We start from the raw sequence: 13800 nt of genomic DNA on the forward strand, positions 1-13800 counted from the left end.
AACTTGCAACATTTAGGTATCAAACAATCCCCCACAGCGGAGTTAGGCAAGATAGCAAAAGAAAATCTGATCATCAGCTGGGTGTGGTGGCTCACACCTGTAATCCCAGCACCTTGGGAGGCCGAGACAGGTGGATCACAAGGTCAGGAGATCGAGACCAGCTTGCCTAATACGGTGAAAACCCGTCTCTACTAAAACTACAAAAATTAGCTGGGTGTGGTGGCAGGTGCCTGTAGTCCCAGCTACTCAGGAGGCTGAGGCAGGAGAATCATTTGAACCTGGGAGGTGGAGGTTGCAGTGAGCTGAGATTGTGCCACTGCACTCCAGTCTGGGTAACAGAGTGAGACTCCATCTCAAAAAAAAAAAAAAAAAAGAAAAGAAAAGAAAATCTGATTATCTTGTATCAACACCTTCGCTGAATTACTAGTTTTAATACTATGTCTATAGCATTTAATTTTTTGAAATGAATGGCACTTATTATGCTTTTGCTAATAAACACACAAAAGAGGTTTTTAAGATAAGGGTAAGGAGAGTTATTCTCCCAAAGTTCTTGGTTGAATTAGATGAGACATTAATTTTGATTAGCGATACCATTCTTCAAACCAAACCTTGTTCCAGCCCCGGGACTTCAAGAATGTATTAACACTAGCTTTCCTGTGTGTATGTGTTGGTGATTACATTTGCTTTAAATTACATTTATATTGTAATACCTGTTTGCAGAGATCCATTCGAATATTAGAACTTTGTTCTATAATTGTCTAAAGTTCTGTAAATTGTTCTATAATTGTCTTTGTTCTATAAATGTCAAGCATTCTTAATCTAGGATCCATAGATGCTTGGTATAGGGGCTTGTAAATCCCTAAATCATATACAAATGTACATATGTGTGTGCCTTATACATTTTTTTCCTAGGAACACAGAGCATTAATTTTTATGAAATAGAGATTTATGGCCCCTAAAAGAGGTTAATTATCATCCTGAATTAGTTTTATTTACCAAAAGAGAATAACGCTGGTTCCCAACCAATACTAAATAATAGTTAGGAAGGATATATACATGTTTTTCATTTCAATTTGCTTTATCTCTTTTTTAATTAGCATTTCTTTTTTAAATTATTATTATTTATTATTATTATCATTTTTTTTTTTGAGACAGAGTTTCACTCTTGTTGCCCGGGCTGGAGTGCAATGGCGTAATCTCGGCTCATTGCAACCTCTGCCTCCCAGGTTCAAGCAACCTCAGCCTCTCGGGTAGCTAGGATTACAGGCATGCGCCACCACACCCAGCTAATTTTGTATTTTTAATAGAGATGGGGTTTCTCCATGTTGGTCAGGCTGGTCTCGAATTCCCGACCTCAGGTGATCTGCCTGCCTTGGCCTCCCAAAGTGCTGAGATTACAGGCGTGAGCCACCACGCCCCACCTATTTTTTTTTCTCTTTAAGTTCTAGATTACATGTGCAGAACATGCAGGTTCGTTACATAGGTATACATATGCCATGGCGGTTTGCTGCACCTATCAACCTGTCATCTAGGTTTTAAGCCCCACATGGTATTTGTCCTAATGCTCTCCTTCCTCTTGCCCGCCCCCAACCCCTAACAGGCCTCAGTGTGTGCTGTTCCCCTCCCTGTGTCCATGTGTTCTAATTGTTCAACTCCCACTTATGAATGAGAACATGTGGTGTTTGGTTTTATGTTCCTGTATTAATTGGCTGAGAATGATGGTTTCCAGCTTCATCCATGTCCCTGCAAAGGACATGCACTCATTTTTTATGGCTGCATAGTATTTCATGGTGTATATGTGCCACATTTTCTTTATCCAGTCTATCATTGATGGGCATTTGGGTTGGTTCCAAGTCTTTGCTATTGTAAATAGTGCTGCAATAAACATACGTGTGCATGTGTCTTTATAGTAGAATGATTTAAAATCCTTTGGGTATATACCCAGTAATGGGATTGCTAGGTCAAATGGTATTTCTGGTTCTAGATCCTTGAGGAATCACCACACTGTCTTTCACAATGTTTGAACTAATTTACAGTCCCACCAACAGTGTAAAAGTGTTCCTGTTTCTCCACAGCCTCACCAGCATCTGTTGTTTCCTGACTTCTTAATGATCACCATTCTAACTGTTGTGAGATGGTATCTCATTGTGGTTTTGATGTGCATTTCTCTAATGACTAGTGATGATGAGCTTTTTTTCATATGTTTGTTGGTTGCATAAATGTCTTTTTTTGAGAAGGGTCTGTTCATATCTTTTGTCCACTTTTTGATGGGGTCTTTTTCCTTGTAAATGTGTTTAAGTTCCTTGTAGATTCTGGATATTAGACCTTTGTCAGATGGAGAGATTGCAAAAATTTTCTCCCATTCTGTAGGTTGCCTGTTCACTCTGATGATAGTTTCTTTTGCTGTGCAGAAGCTCTTTAGCTTAATTAGATCCCATTTGTCAATTTTGGCTTTTGTTGCAATTGCTTTTGGTGTTTTAGTCATGAAGTCTGTGCCCATGCCTATGTCCTAAATGGTATTGCCTAGGATTTCTTCTAGGGTTTTTATGCTTTAAGGTTTTACATTTAAGCCTTTAATGCATCTTGAGTTAATTTTTGTATAAGATGTAAGGAAGGGGTCCAGTTTCTGTTTTCTGCATATGGCTAGCCAGTTTTCCCACTACCATTTGCTAAATAGGGAATCCTTTCCCCATCGCTTGTTTTTTTGTCAGGTTTATTGAAGATTATCAATTTGCTTTATCTTTACATGCTTCTCCTAGTCTATGTTTAAGACCACATTTCATTAAGTCTAAGACACATTATTTTAAAGAAAAAATTCTGCCAATTTTACCATGCCATGCCATCAATTGTTAAGATACAACTGGAGTACAGTAATAAGATGAAAATATATGTCTTTGAATTGAAGAATTATAGTATTATTATATTAAGGACTCCTGTGATAGAATATGGTTGAGTTTTTTGTTTTGTTTTGTTTTTGAGACAGTCTCACTCCATCACCCAGACTGGAGTGCAGGGGCACACTCTTGGCTCACTGCAACCTCCATCTCCTGGGTTCAAGCGATTCTCCTGCTTCAGCCTCCTGAGTAGCTGGAATTACAAGCATGCACCACCACGCCCAGCTAATTTTTGTATTTTTAGTAGAGATGGGGTTTTGCCATGTTAGCCAGGCTGGTCTCAAACTGTCAAGACCTCAAGTGATCCACCTTCCTTGGCCTCCCAAAGGGCTGAGATTGCAGGTGTGAGCTACCACGCCCAGCCATATGGCTGAATATATTTACTTAGTGACTGACACAGTTAGGTTTTGTGTCCCCCCCCAATCTCATCTTCAATTGAAATCCCCATAATCCCCAAATGTCAAAGGAGAGACCAGGTGGAGGTAACTGAATCATGGGTGTGGTTTCCCCTATGCTATTCTCATGATAGTGAGTGAGTTCTCACAAATCTGATGGTTTTATAAGGGCTCTTCTCCCTTCACTTGGCAATTCTCCTTCCTGCTGCCTTGAAAGAAGGTGCCTTGCTTCCCCTTTACCTTCTGCCATGATTGTAAGTTTCCTGAGGCCTCCCCAGCCACGCTGAACTGTGAGTCAATTAAACCTCTTTCCTTTATAAATTACCCAGTCTCAGGCAGTTTTTTATAGCAGTATGAAAATAGATTAATACATTAAATTGGTACCGCAGAGAGTGGGGTGCTGCTATAAAGATACCCAAAAATGTGGACATGACTTTGTAAGTTGACAACAGGCAGAGGGTGGAACAGTTTGGAGGGCTCAGAAGAAGATAGGAAGATGTGGGAAAGTTGGAACTTCCTAGAGACTTGTTGAATGTCTTTGACCAAAATGCTGATAGTGATATGGACAATGAAGTCCAGGCTGAGGTGGTCTCAGGTGGAGATGAGGAAGTTGTTTGGGACTGGAATAAAGGTAACTCTTGCTGTGCTTTACAAAGAGAGAGACTGGTGCCATTTTGCTTCTGCCCTAGAGATCTGTGGAACTTTGAACTTGAGAGACATAATCAGAAATTGGAACTTACGTTTAAAAGGGAAGCAGAACATTGAAGTTTGGAAAATTTGCAGCCTGATTATGCAGTAAAAAGGAAAAAACTCATTTTCTGGAGATAAATTCAAGCAGGCTGCAAAAATTTGCATAAGTAACGAGAAGCCAAATGTTAATCACCAAGACAACAGGGAAAATGTCTCCAGGGCATGTCAGAGGTCTTCACAGCAGCCCCTCCCCTCACAGTCCCAGAGGCCTAGGAGGAAAAATGGTTTTGTGGGCCAGGCCCAGGGCCTTGCTGCTTTGTGTATCAGGACTTGGTGCCCTGCATCCCAGCCTTGGCTAAAAGGGGCTAACGTATAGCTCAGGCTGTTGCTTCAGAGGGCGCAAGCCCCAAAACTTGGTGGCTTACACGTAGTGTTGGGCCTACAGGTGCACAGAAGTCAAGAATTGAGGTTTGGGAACTTCTGCCTAGATTTCAGACAATGTATGGAAATATGTGGATATCCCTGCAGAAGTTTGCTGCAGGGATGTAGCCCTCATGGAGAACCTCTGCTAGGGCAGTGAGGAAGGGAAATGTGGGATTGGATCCCCCACACACAGAGTCCCCACTGGGCACTCCCTAGTGTAGCTGTGAGAAGATGGCTGCTGTCCTCCAGACCCCAGAATGGTAGATCCACCAACAGCTTGCACCATTGCCTGGGAAAGCTGCAGACACTCAACATCAGCCTGTGAAAGCAGTGGGGAGAGGGGTTGTGCCCTACAAAGCCACAGGGGCAGAGCTGCCCAAAGCTGTGGGAGCCCCTCTCTTACATCAGCATTATCTGGATGTGACACATGGAGTCAAAGATCATTTTGGAACTTTAAGATTTGACTGGCCAGCCACAGTGGCTCACATCTGTAATCCCAGTACTTTGGGAGGCTGAGGCGGGTGGATCACCTGAGGTCAGGAGTTAGAGACCAGCCTGGCCAACATGGTGAAACTCTGTCTCTACTAAAAATACAAAATTAGCTGGGCGTGGTGGCGGGTGCCTACAATCCCAGCTACTTGGTAGGCTGAGGCTGGAGAATCACTTGAACCCAGGAGATGGAGGTTGCAGTGAGACGAGATCATGCCATTGCACTCCAGCCTGGGCAACAAGAGCAAAACTCCGTCTCAAAAAAAAAAAAAAAAAAAAAATTACTGCCTCGCTGGATTTTGGACTTGCATGGGGCTTGTAGCCCCTTCATTTTGCCCAATTTCTTCTATTTAGAGCAAGTGTATTTACCCAATGCCTGTACCCCTATGGTATTTAGGAAGTGACTAACTTGCTTTTGATTTTATAGGCTCATAGGTGAAAAGGACTTGCCTTATCTCAGATGAGACTTTGGACTTGGACTTTTGGGTTAATGCTAGAATGAATTAAAACTCTGGGGGACTGTTGGGAAGGCATGATTGGATTTGAAATGTGAAAGGGACATGAGATTTTGGAGGGGTTGGGGTGGACTGATATGGTTAGGCTTTGTGTCCTCACCCAAACTTCATCTTGAATTGTAATCCCCATAATCCCTACATGTCAAGGGAGAGACCAAATTAAGGTAACTGAATCATGGGGGTGATGTTCTTGTGATAGTGAGTAAGTTCTCATGAGATCTGATGGTTTTATAAGGGGCTCTTTCCCCTTCACTTGGCACTTCTCCTTCCTGCCGCCCTGTGAAGAAGGTGCCTTGCTTCCCCTTCACCTTCCACTATGACTGTAAGTTTCCTGAGGCCTCCTCAGCCATGCTGAACTGTGAGTCAATTAAACCTCTTTCCTTTATAAATTACCAAGTTTTGGGCAGTTCTTTATAGCAGTATGAAAATGGACTAGTACAGTGACTATTTTGTCAAGACTTTCTTGAAATATTTACTGAGGGCGGCCGAGCGTGGTGGCTCACGCCTGTAATCCTAAAACTTTGGGGGTCCGAGGCAGGCAGATCACCCTAGATCAGGAGTTCAAGACAAACCTGGCCAACATGGCGGAACTCCGTCTCTACTAAAAGTACCAAAAAAAAAAAAAAATTAGCTGGGCCTGTTGCCAGCCGCCTATAATCCCAGCTACTCAGGAGGCTGAAGCAGCAGAATCGCTTGAACCCAGGAGGCAGAGGTTTCAGTGAGCTGAAATGGTACCACTGCACTCCAGCCTGGGAGACAGAGTGAGACTGTCTCAATAAATAAATAAATAAATAAATAAATAAATAAATAAATAGCATTTATTATTTTGGGAGGGAGGGAGGGAGAAAAACCATGTGAAGATTTTTTTCACCTTTAGTTACTTTTCTTTTCATAATGAATTTCAGTTAGGTATATTGTTTTTTTTTTCAATTTTTTTAGACAGAGTCTCGCTAGGAGGCGGAGGTTGCAGTGAGCCAAGATCATGCCACTGCACTCCAACCTGGGTGACAGAGGGAGACCCCTTCTCAAAACAAACAAACAAACAAACAAAAAAACTTATTGAAATTTAAAGTGCTACCCCAGTGAACACACCAATGATAAGAAAGCAAAACAGCCTTATTACTGATATGGAGAAAGCTTTAGTGGTCTGGATAGATCAAACCAACCACAACATTCCCTTAAGCCAAACCCTAATCCAGAGCAAGGCCTTAACTCTCTTCAATTTTATGAAGGCTCAGAGAGGTAAGGCAGCTGCAGAAGAAAAGTCAAAAGCTACTGGAGGTTGGTTCATGAGGCTCAGGGAAAGCTACCATCTCTATAACATAAAAGTACATGAAGCAGCAAGTGTTGATGGAGAAGCTGCAGCAAGTTACCCAGAAAATCTAGTTAAGATCATTGATGAAGGTGGCTACACTAAACAACAGATTTTCCATATAGACAAAACAGCCTTCTATTGGAAGAAGATGCCATCTAGGACCTTCATAGCTAAAAAGGAGACTTCAATGCCTGGCTTCAACGGTTCAAAGGACAGGCTGACTCCCTTGTTAGGAGCTAATGCAGCTGCTGACTTTAAGTCAAAGCCAATGTCCATATACCAGTCTGAAAATTTTAGGGCCCTTAAGAATTATGCTAATTATGCTCTGCTTATACTCTAGAAAGGGAACAACAAGGCCAGGATGACAGCATTTCTGTTTACTCATGGTTTATTGAATATTTGAAGCCCACTGTGAAGATCTACTGCTCAGAAAAAAAGGATTCCCAGGGCTGAGTGTGGTGGCTCATGCCTGTAGTCTCAGCACTTTTGGAGGCCGAGGCAGGTGGATCACAAGGTCAGGAGTTCAAGACCAGCCTGGCCAAGATGGTGAAACCCTGTCTCTACTAAAAATACAAAAATTAGCTGGGTGTGGTGGCAGGCGCCTGTAATCCCAGCTACTCAGGAGGCTAAGGCAGAGAACTGCTTGAACCCGGAAGGCGGGGGTTGCAGTGAGCCGAGATCGCACCATTGCCCTCTAGCCTGGGTGACTGGGTGAGACTCTGTCTCAAGAAAAAAAAAAAAAAAAGGATTCCTTTCAAAAGATTACTGCTCATTGACAATGCACCTGGTCTCCCAAGAGCTCTAATGAAGATGTACAAGGACATGAATGTTGTTATTATGCCTGCTAACATGCATTCTGCAGCCCCTAGATCAAGAAGTAATTTCAACATTCAAGCCTTGTTATTTTAGAAATACATTTCATAAGTCCATCACTGTCATGATTCCTCTGATGGAGCTGGGCAAAGTCATTGAAAACCTTCTGGAAAAGATTTGCCATTCTAGATGTGATTAAGAACCTTAATGATTTATGGGAGGAGGTTAAAATATCTACATTAACAGGAGTTTGGAAGAAGTTCATTCCAGCCCTCCTGGATGACTGAGGGGTTCAAGACTTCAGTGGAGGAAGTAACTGCAAATGTGGTGGCAACAGCAAGAGAACTAGAATTAGAAGTGGAGCCTGAAGATGTGACTTAATTGCTATAGACTGATGATCAAACATGAACGGATGAGAAGTTGCTTCTTATGGATGTAAAGAAAATGGTTTCTTGAGATGGAATCTATTCCTGGGGAAAATTCTGTGAACATTGTTGAAATGACAACAAAGGATTTAGAACAGTCCATAAACTTAGTTGATAAAGCAGTGGCAGTGTTTGAGAGGATTGCCTGAAATTTTGAAAGAAGTTCCACTGTGGGTAAATATGCTATCAAACAACATCACCCTAAAGCCCATCAATGATAGGCTGGATAACAAAAATGTGGCACATATACACCATGGAATATTATGCAGCCATAAAAAAGAATGAGTTCATGTACTTTGCAGGGACATGGATGAAGCTGGAAACCATTATTCTCACCAAACTAACACAAGAACAGAAAACCAAACACCACATGTTCTTACTCATAAGTGGGAGTTGAACGATGAGAACACATGGATACAGGGAGGGGAACATCACACACTCTGGGGCCTGTTGGTGGGGAGAGCTATGGGAGGGATAGCATTAAGAGAAATATCTAATGTAGGTGACGGGTTGATGGGTGCAGCAAACCACCATGGCACGTATATACCTGTGTTACAAACCTGAACGTTCTGCACATATACCCCAGAACTTAAAGTGTAATAAAATACATAAATAAAATAAAAATGACAAAAAAAAAAACCAACATCACATGCTACAAAGAAATCTTTCATGAAAGGAAGAGTCAGTTGATGCAGCAAACTTCATTATTGTCTCATTTTAAGAAATTGTCACAGCCATCCCATCCTCCAACAAACAGTATGGTGATGTTGATCAATCAGCAGTCATCTACATGGAGACAAGACCTTCCACCAGCAAAAAGATTATGACTCCTGAAGGCAGAGGATGATTTTTAGCATTTTTTAGCAATAAAGCATTTTTAAATTAAGGTATGTTTGGATTATTTTTAGACATAATGCTATTGCACACTTAGTAGACTACAATATAGGGTAAATATAACTTTTATGTACATCGGGAAAACAAATAATTGACATGGCTTGCTTTATTGTGATATTCACTTTTTTGTGGTGATCTGGAACTGAACCTGCAATATCTCTGAGGTATGGCTGTATATATTAAAGTAAAACTGTATAGGTAATTTGAGGTTAATTATAATTTGAGGATTGATGTATTAAAATTATAATGTGTTATATGTTCTCATAATATGCCTCATAATTATCACTGTTTGAACTCAATATTCATGATCTTTTTTTCCAATCTGTGAGTCAATAAATATTTATTGCATGATAACTAGGTGCTAGGCACTAGTTACATAGTAGTAAAAAAAAGTTGCAGTCTCTGCCCTGGTAGAACTTACAGCTTAGTGAGAGAACAGACACTAAAAAGTGAACACATGGGCCGGGTGCAGTAGTTCACGCCTATAATCCCAACACTTTGGAAGGCGGGGGCAGCGGATCACTTGAGGTCAGGAGTTCGAGACCAGCCTGGACAAATGGTGAAACCCTGTCTCTACTAAAAATACAAAAATTAGCCGGATGTGATGGTGTGTGCCTATAGTCCCAACTACTTGGGAGGCTGAGGCAGAAGAATTGCTTGAACCCGGTAGATGGAGGTTGCAGTGAGCCGAGATCGTACCACTGCCCTCCAGCCTGGGCGACAGAGCAAGGCTCTGTCTAAAAAAAAAAAAAAAAAAAAAAAAAAAACACATGGTGGGGCATCATGGCTTATGCCTGTAATCCCAGCACTTTGGGAGGCCAAGGCAGGAGAATCACTTGAGCCCAGGAGTTCGAGACCAGCTTGGGCAACATGGTGAGACCTCCCATCTACACACAAAAAAATTTTTTAAATAGATGGGTGTGATGGTGCATACCTGTAGTCCCAGCTACTCGGTAAGCTGAGGTGGGAGGATGGCTTGAGCCCAGGAGGTCAAGGCTGCAATGAGCCATGATCATGCCACTGCACTTTAGCCTGGGCAACAGGGTAAGACCCTGTATCAAAAAAAAAAAAAAAAAAAAAAAAAAAAGTAAAGACACTAATGAATATATAATACAAATTGAGATCGATGCTATGAAGAAAATCAACAGGAGGTTATGAGAAAGAACAATGGAAGGGACTTACTTTGGATTTTAGGGAGACCTCTCTAAGGAAATGATATTTATTTAAGCAGAAAGCTGAAGAATGAGAAGTCAAGTTAGAGGGGAACCACATATGCAGGTGTTTTCAAAATACTGAAAGAGGGCCAGGGTGGCTAAAACATAGTAAACAAAGTAAGCATCGTAGTTGAGGTTAGAGAGGAAAGTAAGACCAGACAGACCATGGTAGAAAATTGGGATTGTAATCCAAGTGCAATGAGGAACAGAGAACTAATGTGATCAATTATATTTTTGAAATACCATGTTTGGAGTTGGTATGGAGAATGGGTTGGAGGTATGGAGAATGGTATGGAGAATTGTTAAGAGCAGAAAGTGGGAGACCAGTTGTTGTAGTCCAGTTAGTTGATAATGAGAGATTCAACTAGGTACAGTCAGTAGAAATGGAAAGAAATTAGTGAATTAGAGATACACATTGGATGCACAGACCAATAGGTTGTGCTTATGAACTAGATTTAAGAGTTGGGGGCAGCAGAAGGGAGGAGAGCAGGTAATTAAGGAAAACTCCCATGTTTCTGCCTTGAGTAGCTGTGTGGATAATCATGCCATTTACCAAGATTGGGGAGAAAGAAAAAGAGCTGGGAGAAAAATCAAATTATAGGTATAACTTTGAGATATTCTATAGGCTGAGCACAGTGGCTCACATCTGTAATCCCAGCACTTTGGGAGGCCAAAGTGAAAGGATTGCTTGAGCCCAGGAGTTTGAAACCAGCCTGGGCAACATAGCAAGACCCTAATTTAAAAAAATAAAATAAATGGCCAGGAGCGGTGGCTCACGCCAGCACTTTGGGAGGCCAAGGTGGGCAGATCACAAGGTCAGGAGTTCAAGACCAGCCTGGCCAACATGGTGAAACCCTGTCTCTACTAAAAAGACAAAAATTAGTTGGGCGTGGTGGCACGCATCTGTAATCCCAACTACTCGGGAGCCTGAGGCAGGAGAATCGCTTGAATCCGGGAGGCAGAGGTTGCAGTGAGCCAAGATCACGCCACTGCACTCCAGCCTAGGTGACAAAGCAAGACTCTGTCTCAAAAAAAAAAAAAAAAAAAAAAAAGTTATATATATTTATATATATATATGAATTTTTGTTCATTCCTACTTAAGCAGTGGAGGAAAAGTGAGAGTATATATATAACTTTTTTTTTAAAAAGGAGATATCCTACGGATATCTCAATAGAGAGATAGAAGAATCTGGAGGTTAGAGAAAAGTTCTAACCTAGGACTATAATTTAGGAATCACCAGCATAGAGATGGTACTCAAAGCGAAGGAATGGATGAAATCACCTAGATAGAGACTAGTGGGAACCCCAGGACTGCCCTTGAAGATTCCAATATTTATAAATGGGGTTGTGGAGGAGGAACTAACAAAGGAGGCTTAGAAGCAGCCTAGAATGTAGAAAGAAAATCAAGTGTTGTGTGATTTTCTTTCTAAGAAATGAGAGTTTTTCCAGAAAGGGGCAGAGTGGTCAACCGAATAACATGCTACTGAGAGTTTGAGTAAGATTCAGTTTGGTAACCTAAAGGTTGTAGGTAGCCATGATCAGAGCTATTTCAGTGGCATGGGAATGGAGATGAGGCTATGGAGACAGCACACATAAACTATGAAGATGAGGAAAGAAGTGAGGGAATTGCTGGAGAAGGATGTGTGGTTCAGGAAGGAACTTTTTTTTTTTTTAAAGATAGAAGGTATAAAATCATATGATGTGCAGTAAAGAGTAAACTAATAACACTATAGAAAGACAGGAAGATCAACAAGTGAAGTACAAAAAAGGTGAGAGGGGATAGGATCCAGGGTACATGTATTGGCCATTTTACAGATGGGAAGAAAATAGATACAGAACCAGGTAGGTTTGTAAGTTTGGCTATATACTTTACTTGATGTCATCAGTTGAAAATGAAAGGTTTGAGGAGGAAAGAATGGAATATAATAGTCATTGTAGGGGCTAGAAGAGGAGTGTCCAAGGGAAACTCAGCAGGGTTGCCAGGCAGGTGATCATTTGGAGTTACTGTGATTCACTTAAAGGGAAAAGAAGAAATGCCAATTGTGTGATTTTCTGCCTAGCAGCCTTCGTGCTAGCACAAGGTGAATGGTTGGGTTCGTGCAGAGTTGAGGTTTTGATAGGTGAGTGTGGTAGAGTGGTGCTGAGGGGCAAAGGAGTAGGGGGACTGGCTAAAGGGAGGGACTTTTAAGCTGGTTAAGGAAGGAAGTGAATTAGAGGAAGCAGATTGGAGGTCTCTGAAGTAGACCTGAAACATTTGAGCAAGTGAACTGGAAGCATAGGAGGTAGAGTAGGGGAGTGGTTTGTGGTTTTGAAGTAAGTGGGAACTCAAGGTTTTGAAATAAGTTCTGATGATACTAGTTTCCTATGACTGTGGGATGTATGGCTGGGGTGGAAGGGAAAGGTGGGACATCGCAAGGGAGTTAAATGGGTCATCCACATGAAAATCACTGAATGTCAGGTATTAGGGGAGAAAGGAAGATTTTGAGCAAAGTGCTGAGAGCTGCTGGTTGACTATAGAAGGAGAAGGACAGTAAAACCAGGTGGCACTGAGCATCAAAGGAGAAAGGATTTTTACTAAAAGGGAAGCATGGGAAAGAATGGTCTGGAAGCAGCAGAGGGGGCAGCAAGCTAGGCTCTGTCTTGTGACACTATGTATATGGGATGTTTGGGAAAAAATAGCTTCATTTTGGAGAGGCACAAGGAAAGCAGTGTTCTTAAGAGATAGTAAGCTTTCAGAGAAGATCAGGTAGGAAAGGAAGCAGTCAGAAGTCTGAGGCTGTTCTTATGAGGCTCTAGGAAGGTGAGCACTGCTTGGCACAGTTGCTAAGCTGTACTCTTGGCCTGTCACATTAAGTACTTGTTCAATGAATTAATGAATAAAAGAGAAGAGCTTACCTCCTCATGGTCAATTTTTAAATTGAAGTAAAATATAAAATCTACTTATTTTAACCATTTTAAAATGTTCAGTTCAGTGTGTTTAGTGCATTCACATTCACACTGTTGTGCAACCATCACCACTGTTCGTTGCCAGAGCTTTTTCATCTTTCCAAACTGAAACTGTGTACCCATTAAACAATAATTCCTTGTTTCCTCCTCTACTCCTCCTGGGAGCCATCACTCTACTGCCTCTATGAATTTGACTATTCTAGGTAACTCATATAAGTGGAATCATACATTTGTCCTTTCATAACTGGCTTATTTCACTTAGCATAATGTTCTCAAGGTTCATCCATATTGTGCATGTATTAGAATTTCCTTCCTTTTTAGGGCTGAATGACATCCTATTGTATGTAAATACAATGTTTTGTTTATCCATTCACCTGTCAATAGACATTTCTGTTGCTTCCACCTTTGTCTATTGTGAATTACACTGCTATGAACGTGGGTGTGCTATCTCTTTAAGACCCTGCTTTCAGTTCTTTTGGGTATATACCCAGAAGTGAAATTGCTGTATCATACAGTTATTGTTTACTTTTTGATGAACCGCCATCCTGTTTTCCACAGTGGGTGCACCATTTTCCATTCCCAACAGTGCACAAAGCTTCTAATTTCTCCACATCCTCTCTAACACTTGTCATTTTCTGTTTTTTATTTTTATAATAAATCCTTATAGGTGTGAGGTGGTAGCTCATCGTAGTTTTGCTTTGTATTTTCCTAGTGATTAGTGATGTTGAACATCTTTCTCATGTGCTTATTGGTCATTTGTTTTTCTTTAGAGAAATATTAGTTCTCC

The 13800-nt window shown here is 41.3% G+C and overlaps 1 protein-coding gene across 2 annotated transcripts in view; it reads left to right on the forward strand.

Annotated features, from left to right (window-relative positions):
- MCMDC2 (minichromosome maintenance domain containing 2) overlaps positions 1–13800 on the forward strand; it is a 54393-nt gene that overhangs the window by 36645 nt on the left and 3948 nt on the right. The gene's annotated exons all lie outside the window — the stretch shown is intronic.

This window comes from Pongo abelii, chromosome 7 (genome assembly GCF_028885655.2).
Source record: "Pongo abelii isolate AG06213 chromosome 7, NHGRI_mPonAbe1-v2.0_pri, whole genome shotgun sequence".
NCBI classification, from domain to species: domain Eukaryota; kingdom Metazoa; phylum Chordata; class Mammalia; order Primates; family Hominidae; genus Pongo; species Pongo abelii.